Source organism: Ailuropoda melanoleuca, chromosome 17, assembly GCF_002007445.2.
Source record: "Ailuropoda melanoleuca isolate Jingjing chromosome 17, ASM200744v2, whole genome shotgun sequence".
NCBI classification, from domain to species: domain Eukaryota; kingdom Metazoa; phylum Chordata; class Mammalia; order Carnivora; family Ursidae; genus Ailuropoda; species Ailuropoda melanoleuca.
The window spans coordinates 20,053,871-20,068,242 of NC_048234.1; positions in this window are offsets into that span (position 1 = coordinate 20,053,871).

Below are 14,372 nucleotides of genomic sequence, written 5' to 3' on the forward strand. Positions count from 1 at the left end.
ATTAAAAGTTGGCCATGTAAGAAAATATGAAAAAGTAAGAAGAAGTCTGGAGAAAGAGGGAATAAATAGATTCAGACATTCTAGGGAAGTAATAACCTCACGCTAGACCAAGTCTTGAAGATCTTGCGAATTCATTGCTGAGCAGGAAGCAAAGCCACTTGTGGCCAGCATGCATTAGACCTTGACCTTTGCCCAATCTCTGTGCCAGTATCAATGTGAGAAGTCCACTCTACAACCAGAAACATACTTTGCTTTTCTTCCTTTTTTTTTTCTTAAACAAAACTTGTTGTGAAACTTTCAGCATCCCATGTGGTCAGACAAGGGCAATGGAAACTTCCTGGTGGAATTGAAGACACCAGCACCTGAGGGAGTGGGTCATCCAGAGTTGTCTTGGGCCACATCCCCATATTTACCAAGAGCCCAGCATATCAGAATGGTCCACCTGAGAACTGGAGCCGTTTCATGTTAGGTGGCACCTGCATTTGGACAAATTTATTATCCATGATTCCCCACCCCCCCCCAATTCAGCCCTTCTAGGTTGCTGTAAGGGTCAGTGATAATGAATTTAGAGTAGCAGGCATATCCAGATGCTGAAGAAATGCTTGCTGTTATTAACAGAAACTGAGAATAGCATTAATCTAAGCCAGTAGTTTTCACAGATTTTCTCAGAAGTCCATGGTTAAAAAAGGGAAATTTAATTTAGACCAATGGTTTTCAAATCTGGCCATGCTCAGAATATTCTTTGAGGCTTGTTAAAAACACATACCCTGGTGTCAGTGCTAAACGTTCTGATTCACTAACTTGGGAGTAGGGAGTGGGCATCTGTGTAGTTTCACAGGTTCCACAGGTGATACTGATGCACAAATCAATGGTTCTCAGTCCTGGCTGTATATTAAAATATTAAAATAACTGGGGAGCTTTGACAATTTCAGTTACAAGGGCCAAACTTTGGACCAACTGAATCAGAATTTTTGGGCAGGTGGATAAGAGTGTTTAAAAAACCCTCCATGGAGTTTAATGTACCATTAGAAGTTCTGCACTCTGGGGGCACCCGGGTGGCTCAGTGGGTTAAGCAGCCGACTCTTGGTTTCAGCTCAGGTCATGATCTCAGGGTCGTGGGATTGAGCCCCGTGTTGGGCTCTGTACTCCCTGGGGAATCTGCTTGTGGATTCTCTCTCTCCCTCTCTGTCTGCCCCTTCCCCTGCTCTCTCTCTTCTCTTATTTAAGATAAATCTTAAAAAAAAAAAAAAAGTTCTGTACTTCAGTTTATGTTATCAGTGTCTGAGCTGCTTGTCTAAAACCCCAGTGCACAGGCTCTCCTGGCACTGTTCTGAGCCAGATTTCTTTGGGTGGAGGCCCAGGAATCTTCACCTAGGAAACTCCACAGGTTCTTATGCATAGACCAATAATTCTCAAATTTGGTTGGAAGCCCCTGGGATAATTTAAAAAGTACTGATAGCTTGGTCTCTCCTCCAGATATTCTGATTGAATTGGGGTGGGGTGTTAAAAAATTTTAAAGCCTCTAGGTGATTCTCATACCCAACAAAACTTGAGAACCAGTGGTCCCTGGATCAGTAGCATCAGCATTAATTTCTGGAAACTTGTAAGAAAGGCAGATTCTTGGGCCTTCTTCTGGACCGACTGAGTCAAAAACTCTGAAAGTAGAGCTCAGTAATCTGTATTTTAACAGATGCTTCCGGTGATTCTGATGCACACTAAGTTGGAGAGCCAGGGGACTAGGCCTTGCTAATTAGCACAAATCAATTAGCAAAGACTAATGGATCAGATTAGCTGGTTGACACTTAGATTCAAGGGTTTTGGCCCAGTCAGTTTCCATTGAGACGGTGGGAAAGGCTGGCAGGGTGCAGGTGCTCTGTACACAGTTGTCCAGATCACACATGTACCTCCGGCTGCGTGTGGGACATGCAGAAGCTCTGAGGTCAGCCCTGCATATGCTGGTGCTTCCTCAGTTGAAAAGCCATGGTCTATCAAAATAGAGTCCAGCCCACCCAAGGCAACCCATGGGCTTTCAACAGCCACTCTGAGCTTTGGTGAGAGCCACACCCAGACACCATTTGCAATGGACTGTTAAAATTCAGCTTCCGGGGCCCTACACCAACAGATGTTGCTTCTGTGGATCTGGGATGGGTACCAGGAAACAGCATTTTACGCAGGTACCCACAACGATGCTGATTAAGTGGTGTGTAAACCAAACTGAAAATACTGGCTTAATGGGCTGTTGTTCTGAGGCTTGGTGAAACCAGCTTATAAGACCTTCAGATTTTATCTTATTTTTTTAAAAGATTTTATTCATTTATTAGAGCACAGCAGGGGGAGCTGCAGACAGAGGGAGAGGGAGATGCAGGCTCCCCACAGAGCAAGAAACCTGATGTGGGGCTCGATCCAGGGTCCTGGGCCGAAGGCAGACACTTTACTGACTGAGCCACCCAGGTCCACTGCGACCTTCAGATTTTAGCCCTGGTTTTACAGTTAGAAGGTTTGGGCTCCGCCATCAATGTACAGATAGCAAAGCCAGGTCACTGCATGTGAAGTCACTGACCAAGCCCAGTATCTGGTTCCAAAGCTGAACTTTTGATGTCAGTGAGAAGCTTCTTTTGTTCCAGGGCTCCCCATCCCTGTCATTGCATTTCAGTGGGGCTTTAAAATGTCTTTCTGGTACTCCCTTCCCCCACTCCTCTGGGGCTTAGGAAATTTTGCAGTACGAAAAATCCCATTTGCCCCTCCTGCCCCTAACGGCTCATGACTGAGGCACATCGGAAGTCGCAGGAGGCAACAGGTTGAAGAAGACTCCCTCCAAAGAGAAATCCAAAAACGCTGCACATTATTTGGCCTCTAGGCGGTGCCAGCCTTTTGGAAAACAAGGCTGTTTATGTAACAGATTGGCAGTTTGAGCGGCTGTGTAAATGTCATTCTTTAAAAATAAAGATGAAACTCTCAGTTAACTCAAACAGGAGCAAATTAAAACGTAGAGTGAAACATCTACTTCATGAATATAATTCATCCGCTGTCTCTGGTACTTCAAAATGATACCTTTTCTCCAAATGATAACTGGCACCCTCCCACTGGCTTTAGCGAGGCAGTGACAAAACAACAGATCAATTCACTCACTTCAGTGAAGAAGAAAAATCCAGTCAGTTAGCATAGGCTTCATGTGACTCATACACCTGGAGACCGAATCCTTGCTATGCAAACAAACACAGAAGCCGAGCCAGCTCCTGAAACACAACTAAAGTTTGGAGTTTATCTCCCTACGTGTACTGAGGAAGTTGTATTGAGAGTCAAGATGAGTATTTTTTTGTGAACTCACCAGGAGGGTCCTTAATATCAATTATCAACCATTTTAAGTGTACATCTGTAACACAAAGGCACCTCATTTTGAGGTTTTGTGTCTTGTTTGCCAATGCAGAATCTTAGCCTTAGCTTCAAAATGGAATTGCTTGGGAAGCTTTTAAAAATCCCAAGGCTCGGGGCATCTGGGTGGCTCAGTCAGTTAAATGTCTGCCTTTGGCTCGGGTCATGATCCCAGGGTCCGGGGGGTCCTGGGAGTCCTGGGATGGAGCCCCACGTCAGGCTCCCTGCTCAGCAGGGAGTCTGCTTCTCCCTCTGCCCCTCCCCCTATGCCTGTGCTCTCTCTTTCTCTCTCAAATAAATAAAATGAAATCTTAAAAAAAAGAAAATCTCAAAGCTAAGGCACATACTCCAAACCAATTAAGTAAGGATCTGGAGGTGGGACCCAGTCAGCCGTACTTTTTAAAAGCTCCTTAGGTGATAATGTGAAGCCACCCCTTTGGTTACTTCACTCTGTTTGCACCTCTTTCCTAGAGTTCAAACCCTTGTCCCTCGGGCTGGGTGCAGGGACCACTGGCCAGGACTCACACTGCTTTCTCCCAATTTCTCTCTCTCAGTTCTCCTCATGCAGACTGATCCCCAGTGCGCCCATCTTTAGTATTTTACACCCATCATCTCAGATCTGTCTGAAATCCAATGGTAGCTACCCCTTGACCTCGTTTGGGGCCCCAACCATGCAGTAATTGGCAGATAGGAAAGATACCTTCTAAATTGTTTAATATGTTGGTTCCAAAATACCAGCCGAGAGACTAATTCTTCTGAATAAGAATAAAATACATTCTAGGCTCCACCCCAGAAAGTCCCATTCAGTAGGTCTGGAGAATAACCTGGAAAGCTGTGTCTTAACAAGCCAGACCTCCAATACATAGACGTAGCAGAATCTCAGAAGGGATGTGACTTGTTCATTGTCTCTTGACTTGTCAGGAAAAGAGAGAGGCTTAGAATTGAGTGTCCTGACTTCTATGAAAAGAAATAATGCTATGGATAAATATAATTTTTGTATTAAAAAAAAATCCAGTGAATTTTCTTTCCAACCCTTACCAGTCAGACGTTAGGAAAATAGCAAAGGATTCTGGAAAGTCCTATTGGTTTCTAGCCTCTGCTTAGCCACACATTAACTGTGAGGTTTGGGGCAAGTATTTTCATCTCCCTGAGCCTGTATCTTCATCTTTCAAATAGGATACTGCTTGTGTCCTAGGGTTTTGTGAGAATTGAATGATACAGTGTATGGAAAGAGCTGGGTGTAGAACCTGGCTTTGAATAAAGACTCGAAACTGGCTGCTACTGTTTCTATTATTATTACTGTTTATGTTGTTCGGCACCTGTCTGGCTTTGTGATATGAGAGAAAGAGAGCCGAAATGATTGCCCAGGAGGGATCCACCATGTTCTTTTAGTTCCGTGATGCTGGAGACCTTCATCCAACTCAGCATGTTCGGAAAAAAAGATTTGCAGGCACTTGAAATTTTGGAAGCTCTATTTTCCTGGTTATAAATGAAGTACACATCATTGTGGAAAACACTTGTAATATTCAGAATCCTCGGCAAATATTGCCTTCAGTCTTTTAAACTCAAAGTATTATTTAAGCGAAAACAATTTAGTATTTTTCTTTTCTTTTCTTTTTTTTTTTTTTAAAGATTTTTATTTGTTTATTTGGCAGAGACAGGCAGCGAGAGAGGGAACACAAGCAGGGGGAGTGGGAGAGGAAGAAGCAGGCTCCTAGCGGAGAAGCCTGATGTGGGGCTCCATCCCAGAATGCTGGGATCACGCCCTGAGCTGAAGGCAGACACTTAAGGACTGCACCACCCAGGCACCCCAGTATTTTTATTTTCAAATTAATGATGGTTTCAACAGTTTTCTCTGTCATTAATCTTTTCGACTATATCACTTAAATAGCTGCACGGTATCCAGTCATATGGCTGCAATTCATTAACCGTTTTTTGATTTTTAGACATTGATGTTGTTTTGATTTTTATAATAATTAACCCTTTGATGGATGTCTTTGTAGATAAGTCTTTTTTAAAGGTTCTGATGATTTTTTCACATTATGTCCTACAATGAGAATTTTTGAATTAAAGGATTTGCGCTTTTAGAGAGAACAAAGGGAGGGTGGATGGAGGGAGGTGGGTGGGGGATGGGCTAGCTGGGGGATGGGCATTAAGGAGGGTACTTGTGATGAGCACTGGGTGCTGGATGGAAGTGATGAACCACTGAATTCTACTCCTGAAACCAATAGTGCACTGTGTGTTAACTAGGATTCAAATTAAAAATTTGAAACAAAACAAAAAAAAATATTCTTGCTAAGTAATTGCCAGATCACTTTTTGACAGATTGTACCAGCTTGTGCCCTGGAAGCTAGTGGCACTACTAACTTTGAGTATTTTTCTTTTCTAATTTCACAGGTAAAAAAAATATCTCATTTTAGTGCATTTAAAGATATTCACTAGTAATGCTGGATTTTTACATATTTATTAATTATTTGTTCCCTGAGAAGTATCTGTTAAGTTGGTCTGTTTTTCTTTTGGAATTTTATGTTGTCCTGATCTGTTTGCACAAGTATTTTTATATATAGTTGACATAATTTTGTAGACCTCTTTTCATAGATCTTTTAACTAATCTATAGTGCAATTTGTATATACATCTCTCTACTGTCATAAAGGCTTACCCACTAAACGAAATAATACACATGTTGTATAGGACTTGGGATATTAACTCTGAGCAGCTAGAGCCCCATGTTTCCCTTAAGCGGTGGCTTGGTGTAATGGTATGTGGATGTGGGTCCAAATCCTGGCTTGGCCACTTACAGGTTTTTTGGTCTTGGTTTTCCTATTTAATCTTTCTGAGACTCATTTTTCTCTTCTATAAGATGGAAATACTATATCTGGTTTTCAGGGTATGTGTGAAGATTCAGAGGAATTGTGGCTCTACAAGCACCCTAATGCACACATCAGGGAAGCATGATACCAAGGTATTGGCGGCCCTGACCCAGGACCGTCACCTCCAGTGCTGTGGCCTGGTGTGGCATGGTGGCTCTGGCCCTGTGGAACAATGCCAGGTGTACCAGCAGTAGGGGTTTGGTGGAGAGCCTTGGCCACAGGGAGCTCTACAAGGATCCAGAGCCAAAGAGGAGGAAAGTCATGCATGCTACAAGTCAATGGAGAGGACTTATTTTGAACCTACATGAGTTACTGTTTGGACACTCCCAAAACTAGAACAGGGAGAGGATTTTGCAGTGGGCTAGAGCCAGAGAAGTATTGTTTTCTGTTGCTATTGTGACCCCACTTGAACGTCATGCTGTGGTCTATTGATAATAAACAGATGGGGAAACGGAGCAGTGACTTGCTCAAGATCACATGGCCCCTTCCTTTCAGACACAGGTCTCCTGACTCACCAATTACTGCTCTACATCTTGTCACCAAGGAAATTTTCCTGAGTCAGCAGATGTTTACATTAGGTGGTCATAGTACTGTATGAACTACTCGAATTTCTTGGAACTAGACACAGACACCAAGGACAGGATGAGGGGAGGATCCCTCAGTCACACCATGTCCCCTTGCATCTGGTCCAGTGGGGGAAGGGAACTTAGGGCACTTCAGCAAAGGACAAGGGACCCAGGGAAGGCTTTCTTGGCTCCCTCGAGGACAGGTCTAAAGAGATCTTGATATTTCTATGGTCCTGCAGGGTAGATGCCAGACACAGGCTGGGTCAGCACCATCCCCCGGCCAGTGGGGTGCCAGTGGGCCCTAAAATCCTTGCATTCTGCCTCTCTGCTTTCCACACCTGAAGGCTTTGTATATACAGGAAGCATGCGAAGTTGAAGGGACTTTTCAGACAATTTGAGCAAAAACCCTTTGCTGAGTAGCATTGCTGGTTATTTTTATTTGCTAAATCTGGCAACCCTGTGAGCAATTAAGGAGTTGGTTTAACTGAATCTTTTTGTTTAGCTGTCTGCATTTAATTGATCCCATTCACAGGTTAGGGCTTCATTTCACTTTGTGTTATAGACTTTAATCATCACTATCATCATCGAGGTATTTCTTACGCTTCTAATTTGTTTTAATTATGGCACCGAGATGTTCAGTAAAAACAGGTGGAAAGGGGTTTTTCTTCTGAGAGCTGTCCTCATGTTAGTTGTTGGTTGAAGGGAGCAGGCATAACTGCCCATGGTTGGCCAGGCTTTTGAAGGTCAGAAGTAGAAAAGGCCGGTGGACACCCCTTTCCCTCATACAGATGGCCTTCTGTCGTTTCTTTGTGCACAGAAACGGATGCCACCTCTTGCATATGGGTGAGGGAGTGCGGGAGTGAAGGGAGAGGGTGGGCAAGGCAGTGTGGGGACAGCATGCTGCGCCAGACCCATCGCTCACTGGGCTAGGCCAGGCTGTTTGGTGTTCACCAGGGTAACCTGTTGCCAGGAGGACGACAGTAACTTTCCCATGACAACCCTGGAGCAGGTTCCCTGGCATTGCAAACAGGGCCAGAAAAGTCTGGCCCTTCGGTAGGCCTGATGCTTAATGAGCCTGCATTTTCACTGCACTCATTTCTGGAAGGGTAGAGGGGGCAGAGGGTACTCACCAGCTTCCCAGCCTCTCCAGCCATCAGCTCCTTGACAACCCCACCTTTCCTGTCCATCTGCATACCCCGGAGCTGCCTGTTTTACACTTGCTTGTTTTGAGCTGGTTCTGTGCTTGCTTTCTTTCTTTCTTTCTTTCTTTCTTTCTTTCTTTCTTTCTTTCTTTCTTTCTTTCTTTTAATTTGTGGAAGGTCTGAAATTTGTATCTAGAAAACTCCTTTAGAAATAGAAGATTTAGAGCTTGCCTGGGACTTGCCCTATACAGTCTTTAACTGTTCCCCGAATCACATGTAAAAGAATCAATCCCCATTTCCCAAATGTGACTGAACCTTTTTGAGATCACACTGCCAAGTCACACTTGCTCTGTTTGTCCTGAGATGCAAATTCAAACCCCCTGAGTTATGAGACAGCATATTGCCTGCCCCATGAAGAAGTCACTTTTGTTTCTAAGGGTTTAAACCTGGAACAGTAAATCTGGTCCTTTCTGCTCCCTAACAGGTCAGCAGAGCAGACATGGTAGCATTTCCTGGTGGGATATAAGGAATTCAGGAAGTTTCCAAAGCAAAATGGTTTCTCCTGATGTTGCCTGAAATTCCACCTTTTTTGGTAAAGCATTATTTGGAGCTTTATAATCACATAATTTCTCTTGGGAAGAGATCTCTGATCAGGTGTAACACCTGGAAGTGATGGGGAGATACAGCAGATGAAGCAGGGAGGGTCCTTCCATCTCCTGGCATCGCAGTTATGTCGAGAGCAGCCCTTCTCAAAGTGCTGGGGGAAGTTCATAGTATTTCTTGAAAAAAGAGTTTCCTAGCCAAGTTCATTTGGGAAACATTAGTGTTTAAATCAAGTTGATTAGGTCTCTTTTCTGCAGGTCTTGTCAGAAACTTTAATATTTAAGTGCACAGTATGAATCTCTTTATTATACAGTATTTCTCAAACTTACTTGACCAAGAAACCATTTCTTCCCCCCACAGAGCAGAAGGGCTGTTGTTCAATGGATCAGATTTAGGAAATTAATTCAGAACAATGTTGAGAGGTCACTGAACAAGATCTTGTTCTGTCACTCTCAACTCGGAAAATGTTAGAAATTTCTTACTGTCTCTTTTAGATTATATTATTTGCTGATTCTTAAGGAAATTAAAATCAGTTTAAAAAAAAAAAAGGCTTAGAGGGCGCCTGGGTGGCTCAGTCATTAAGCGTCTGCCTTCGGCTCAGGGCGTGCGTGATCCCAGGGTTCTGGGATTGAGCCCCGCATCGGGCTCCCTGATCCGTTGGGAGCCTGCTTCTTCCTCTCCCACTCCCCCTGCTTGTGTTCCCTCTCTCGCTAGCTGTCTTTCTCACTCTGTCAAATAAATAAATAAAATCTTTAAAAAAAAAAAAGGCTTAGTTTTTCAAGTTTGTAAAATGAGAATAACAGTAACTGTTTTGTGACGTTATCCTGGGGATTGCGGGGACAGCCTAGGGATGAAGCAGGCAACAGTGCAGAGTAGACGACCAGTGTCCTAAGGCCCAACATGAAGCTGAAAAGACTAGCATGGAACCCCGTTTCCTGGTGTCACAAGAGAGATTGTAAACGAAGAGTAATGTACTACTCATCTCAGAAATAGTGATACCACCATGTGTAAGATGCCACATCCATAGTATGTAGCACGTAGTAGATGCTCGATGTATTTCCTGAATACATAGGGAGATGAACACCTGAGTGTGCACCTGTACCAATGCAACCTGTATCAGTAGGGTCCACAGGAGGATGACTCCCGCAGTCATGGCAGGGGCTCAGAATTTACGGAAGTTTCTTTCTACTTCATTGAATAGTCTGGAGGTGGGTGGGCCGCCTGGAGTGAGGAGACTACTCTGTGTCTCAAGAGATTATCCAGAGACCCAGATGGGCTAGTCTTTTCTGCTCTCCTCAACGTGTGGCTTCCACCTCTGAGCACAAGGCTGCTGCCGTTGTCTCTCTTTCTGGAAGACCAGAATAAATGGTTTTATTAAGAACTTAGTCACATAACTAAGCTACAGAGTCACATACTCACATATAAAGAAGACAGTCTCTACTTGGGCAGCCATGTGCTTAGCTAAACCTGGGGGTGCTTCTGTCAGTAAAGAGGAAGACAGTAATGGTGGCTATTGAGGTCCAGATAGCAGTCTCGGCCACAAAGACATGCCTCAGTTGTATTCTTAGGTCTAGAAGGGAAAGGTGCCATTGGTAAGCATGGTCTTGTGGTGTTGGGTTGGAGTGTGCTCTTCCATTTGGGGATTCTGTCTGGAGAGATTTAGACAAGCTGAGGTGTATTTGCAGGCCTTCAACCATGATAGTAGGATTGAGATGGGACTCCAAAGTATATGAGAAATCCTTGGAGAAATTAGCTATATTTAACCTGGAAAAGACAACATTTAAGGACAACAAGATACTTGTCTTTAAAGGACTAAAATGACATGGAAGTCATGAGATGAAGAATGGCTAGGGTTACTCTGTGTGACTTCAAGAGATAGAAGCCAGGGGCTCACACTTCCGTCCCCCAGGTGTTCCCACCCCCATGTACCACTCTGCAACCCAGCTATTTCAAGTGTGCTCGCGATCCTGTAATGAATCGTATTTTTCCTCACTTCTGGGTCTTTGTCTGGGATTTCCCCCTGTCTGGAACACTCTTCCCCAGCATTTCTTTTCCCACCCAGGTCTTCGTTTGACTATTTCCTGCTCATCCTTCAGATCTCACCTAAGACCTTCTAAACATTGGGAAACCTTGCCTCGTACAGAAGTCTGTGTTCACTGCCTGCCCCTGTGCTCCCATGGCATCCCGCATTCCTCGTCATAACCCCACACATGTTATCATAACTGTGTAATGGGTGGGATTTATTATGACCACTCCCACCCACGTGCAGGTTTAGGGGATTTTCCTGCCTCTGGATCACTTCTCTGGACCCTCTCTTCTATTTGTCAGCAATTCCACCTTCTATTTCAAGGGACCAAAGAGTGTTCTGAGCTGTTGAAAAGGGGAGGGGGTGAGGGAAGTTCAGTGATTGGATTCAATTCAGTAGTGGATTATATAGTGTCCCCCCAAAATTGATGTATAACTGGAACCTTAGAAGGGGACTCTTTTTGGAAATAGTCTTTACAGGTGTAATTAGTTACATGAAGATGAGGTCATACTGGATTAGATGAGTCCTAAATCCAATGGCTGATATCCTTACAAGAAGAGGAAAGGACACACAGATACAGAGAATAAGGCCATAAGAAGATGGAGGCAGAGATTAGGGTTAGGCTACCACAAGCCAAAAAATGTCTGGGACCTCTGGAGGCTGGAAGAGGTAAGGAAGGATGCTTTCTAAGCGTCTTCAGAGAGAGCATGGCCTACCGACACCTTGATTTTGGACTTCTAGGCTGTAGAATGGTAGGAGAATACGTTTTTTGTTGTTTTAAGCTGCACTGTTTGTGGTCATTTGTCACAGTAGTCCTAGGAAACTAATACAGATGGTCTGGGCAAGGCAGACTGTCTTAGGGTGTCATGCATGCAGCAGTCAGTAGGGGGTCCTCGCTGGCCAGCAGTGGGAAGAACTGCTAATGGGATTCTTGCACAAGTGACCTGCCACGCTTGCTCACATGGCAGCGGGTGATCTGTAGACATTGCCTTAGCCCTCTCCTAGCGACCCTGGTGCTTTTGGTGGGTGGTGATAAGATGTTTTTCAGTGTTGACTCCGCTTTCCCTGATGTATCCTCTGAGTCCAGTCCCTCTTCTCAGCAAGCGCTGCCCTTTCCCAGGCGTGACCCTTCTAGTTCATCCCCACCTTGCTTCCCAGCCCAGGTGGAGGTCATTTGGTTCCTCCTAGACCTGAACCTGGATCTTTCTCTTTCCAGTCCACTGTCAAGATGGATTTCAAAGTGTGGTCCCTGGAGCAGCAGCAACAGCGTCACCTAGGAAGGTTTAATACTCATTCCAGATCTACAGAATCAAACTCTGAGAGGTTGCCAGCAACCTGTGTTTTCACAGGCACTCTGGGCGATTCTCCTGTGCCCTAGAGTTTTTCTCCACCTTACTGTCTTGGGGCGCTGACTCTTAATTTTTAAGGGCCTTTTCTCTTGGCCGAATTCAAACATTTTAAGTCAAAATGATTTGTCTTTCAGAACTGCTGTTTCTGCTCTGGGCTTCAGGAGCCTACATTGGACATCACAAAAGTGAGTTCTAACCATTTCTGTTAGCATTTCTGCTAGAATAATCCTCATTTTCACCAGGGATTTGTGAAAGCCTTTGGTTGACTTGGGGAAGGGTGCTCTTGACGGAAATGTGGGAAAGACAAGCACAAAGATGAATATTTCAATATCGTATTTCGCTGCGTTCATTAATTCACGTGTACCTCTGTCTAAAGCATAAGCTTTTCTAGCATAGGGACTGTTTCGGTCTGGTTCATCATTGGATTAGCAGCACCTCTCTGTGGGCCTTGCCACTTGATGAAAAGCTGAAAAAAGTGTTAAGTTCTAAAGATCATGAGTTCCCCATTCCTGGAGGTGTTTAAGCACAGGGTAGATGTAGGGGTATCGTAGAGGATGTTCTTGTATCAGACAGGGGGCCAGATGAGACAGACTGTAAAGTTCTCTTCTACCCTGGAATGCTGTAATTCTTGTGATGGGGACGCTGCAGAGAGAGAGAGAGGGTGGAGCTGTGTAGTACTTGGCACAGTGTCTAGCATGTTCGTACTGATCAATGCTTTATAGCATTTTGACTTCAGTGAGGGTGGGGTAGGTGGGATTACAGTGACTATTACAGGCTGCTGGCCACCACCTAGTTCCAGGACAAATTGTGAGGTGTTGGAAATACCCATGGGGAAGCATTTTATCATTCAGAGGTATCTTTCTTTTAGCTGTCACTTTTGTAAATTTATAGAATAACTCTGACTTCAATATTGAAATGTTGATTACCAGAAGCAAGATAAAAAAGCAAAGACTAAGACCATCACTGGGAAAAAGGGAGCTTCACACACAAGTGCAGAGGTACCTGGCTGGTTTTATGTGCACCTGGGATTGAGGACCCTTCTAGAATGTTACTTCTGGAAGGGACTTCAGAGAGCTTTTGGTTTACATTCAAGGAAATTGAGGCCTACGGAGATGGAAAACTTCTCAATGCCACACAGCTGTTCAAGTAGACAATATATTGGGGAAATGAAAAAAGGTTCAGGCCATTTCTTTAAGTGTTAAAACTATAGCTTGGCGATAAGGCAAGATTTGAGAATCTTATTCATCATCATAAGCCTTTTGTAACAAAATGCTGTTGGTGTCTTTCCCATGTACCCTCAGCACTCACCTCACGAGCTGGGATTGTTGGAGCTGATGAGTAGCAGGCAGGGAACTCACACTGTCAGTCTGCTGTCTACAGCCTGGGAGCAGTGTGTCAGACTCCTGTCCTAAAAGAGTAGTAATAGTGGATGCTATTATGGATGATATTGGGTGCTTTCTACATGCCAGGTATTGATCTAAGGGCTGTATGTGTTTCTAACATTCCATCCTCACAGTATGATAGAGATAATCATCCTCATTTTACAGATGAGAAGAGTGAGGCACAGAAATGTTAAGACTCTCATCCAAGGTCACACAGCTAAAGATTGGCAGAGCAGGATTCCAACCAGACATCACCATGAATCTCCACTCAGTTACTTCTTAATATACACGATCATGTTTGTTTTAGGAGTTAGGAGACTTCATCTTTCTGGGACCCAGGACTTGGCTCCTCTAGGTTTCCCTGCTTCACAGAGGCTGATGTGCCAGTGGATTATGGTTTGGGGCAGAGGCAAGCTTGTCCACAAAAGTGAGCAGTTGGGAGGCAGAATGGCAGGTGAGGATCCCAGATTCCACCCAGTGTTGTCTGTTCTGCTGTGATGCTCTGTGGTGGGAACACCTTCGCCTGCTGCCAGTTAATGGGTGGAATGGGTTCCTGTCTTGCTTTTCTCACCTGTAACACCAGGTAGAGCTGTGTCCAAGTCATTCTTCATGGGCCATGGCATCATCTGGGCTGCCTCGGAGTCCCTGGGGGCAGCTTGGAGAGATCTTTGTTTTCTAGCTCTAGCCTTCTCAAGCTGTAACGGGTGAGTCAGTCTCGGGTTTCTGGTTCATTCTGTGGAACATGACTTGCTGGCACTGAGGCCCTGGTGGAGCAGCAGCCACGGCTCTTCCCAGCAACAGGTCACGTGACCAGAAAACCATATGTGCCAGGCTACATGAGCATTACGTTGATAGCAGTGATGAATGAGGAGAGCGTAGACAGCCCTCCAACATGCTTCCAGTGTGAGTCACGGGTGCATACAGCTTTTCCTCTTCCTACTTTCCTTTTGCCCAGAATCCTTCTGAAAGCCTAGGTTCGTCATGTGATTTCACTGGAGTTTTTTTTTTTTTTTTAAGACTTTTTATTTATTTATTTGACAGAGAGAGAGACAGCCAGGAAG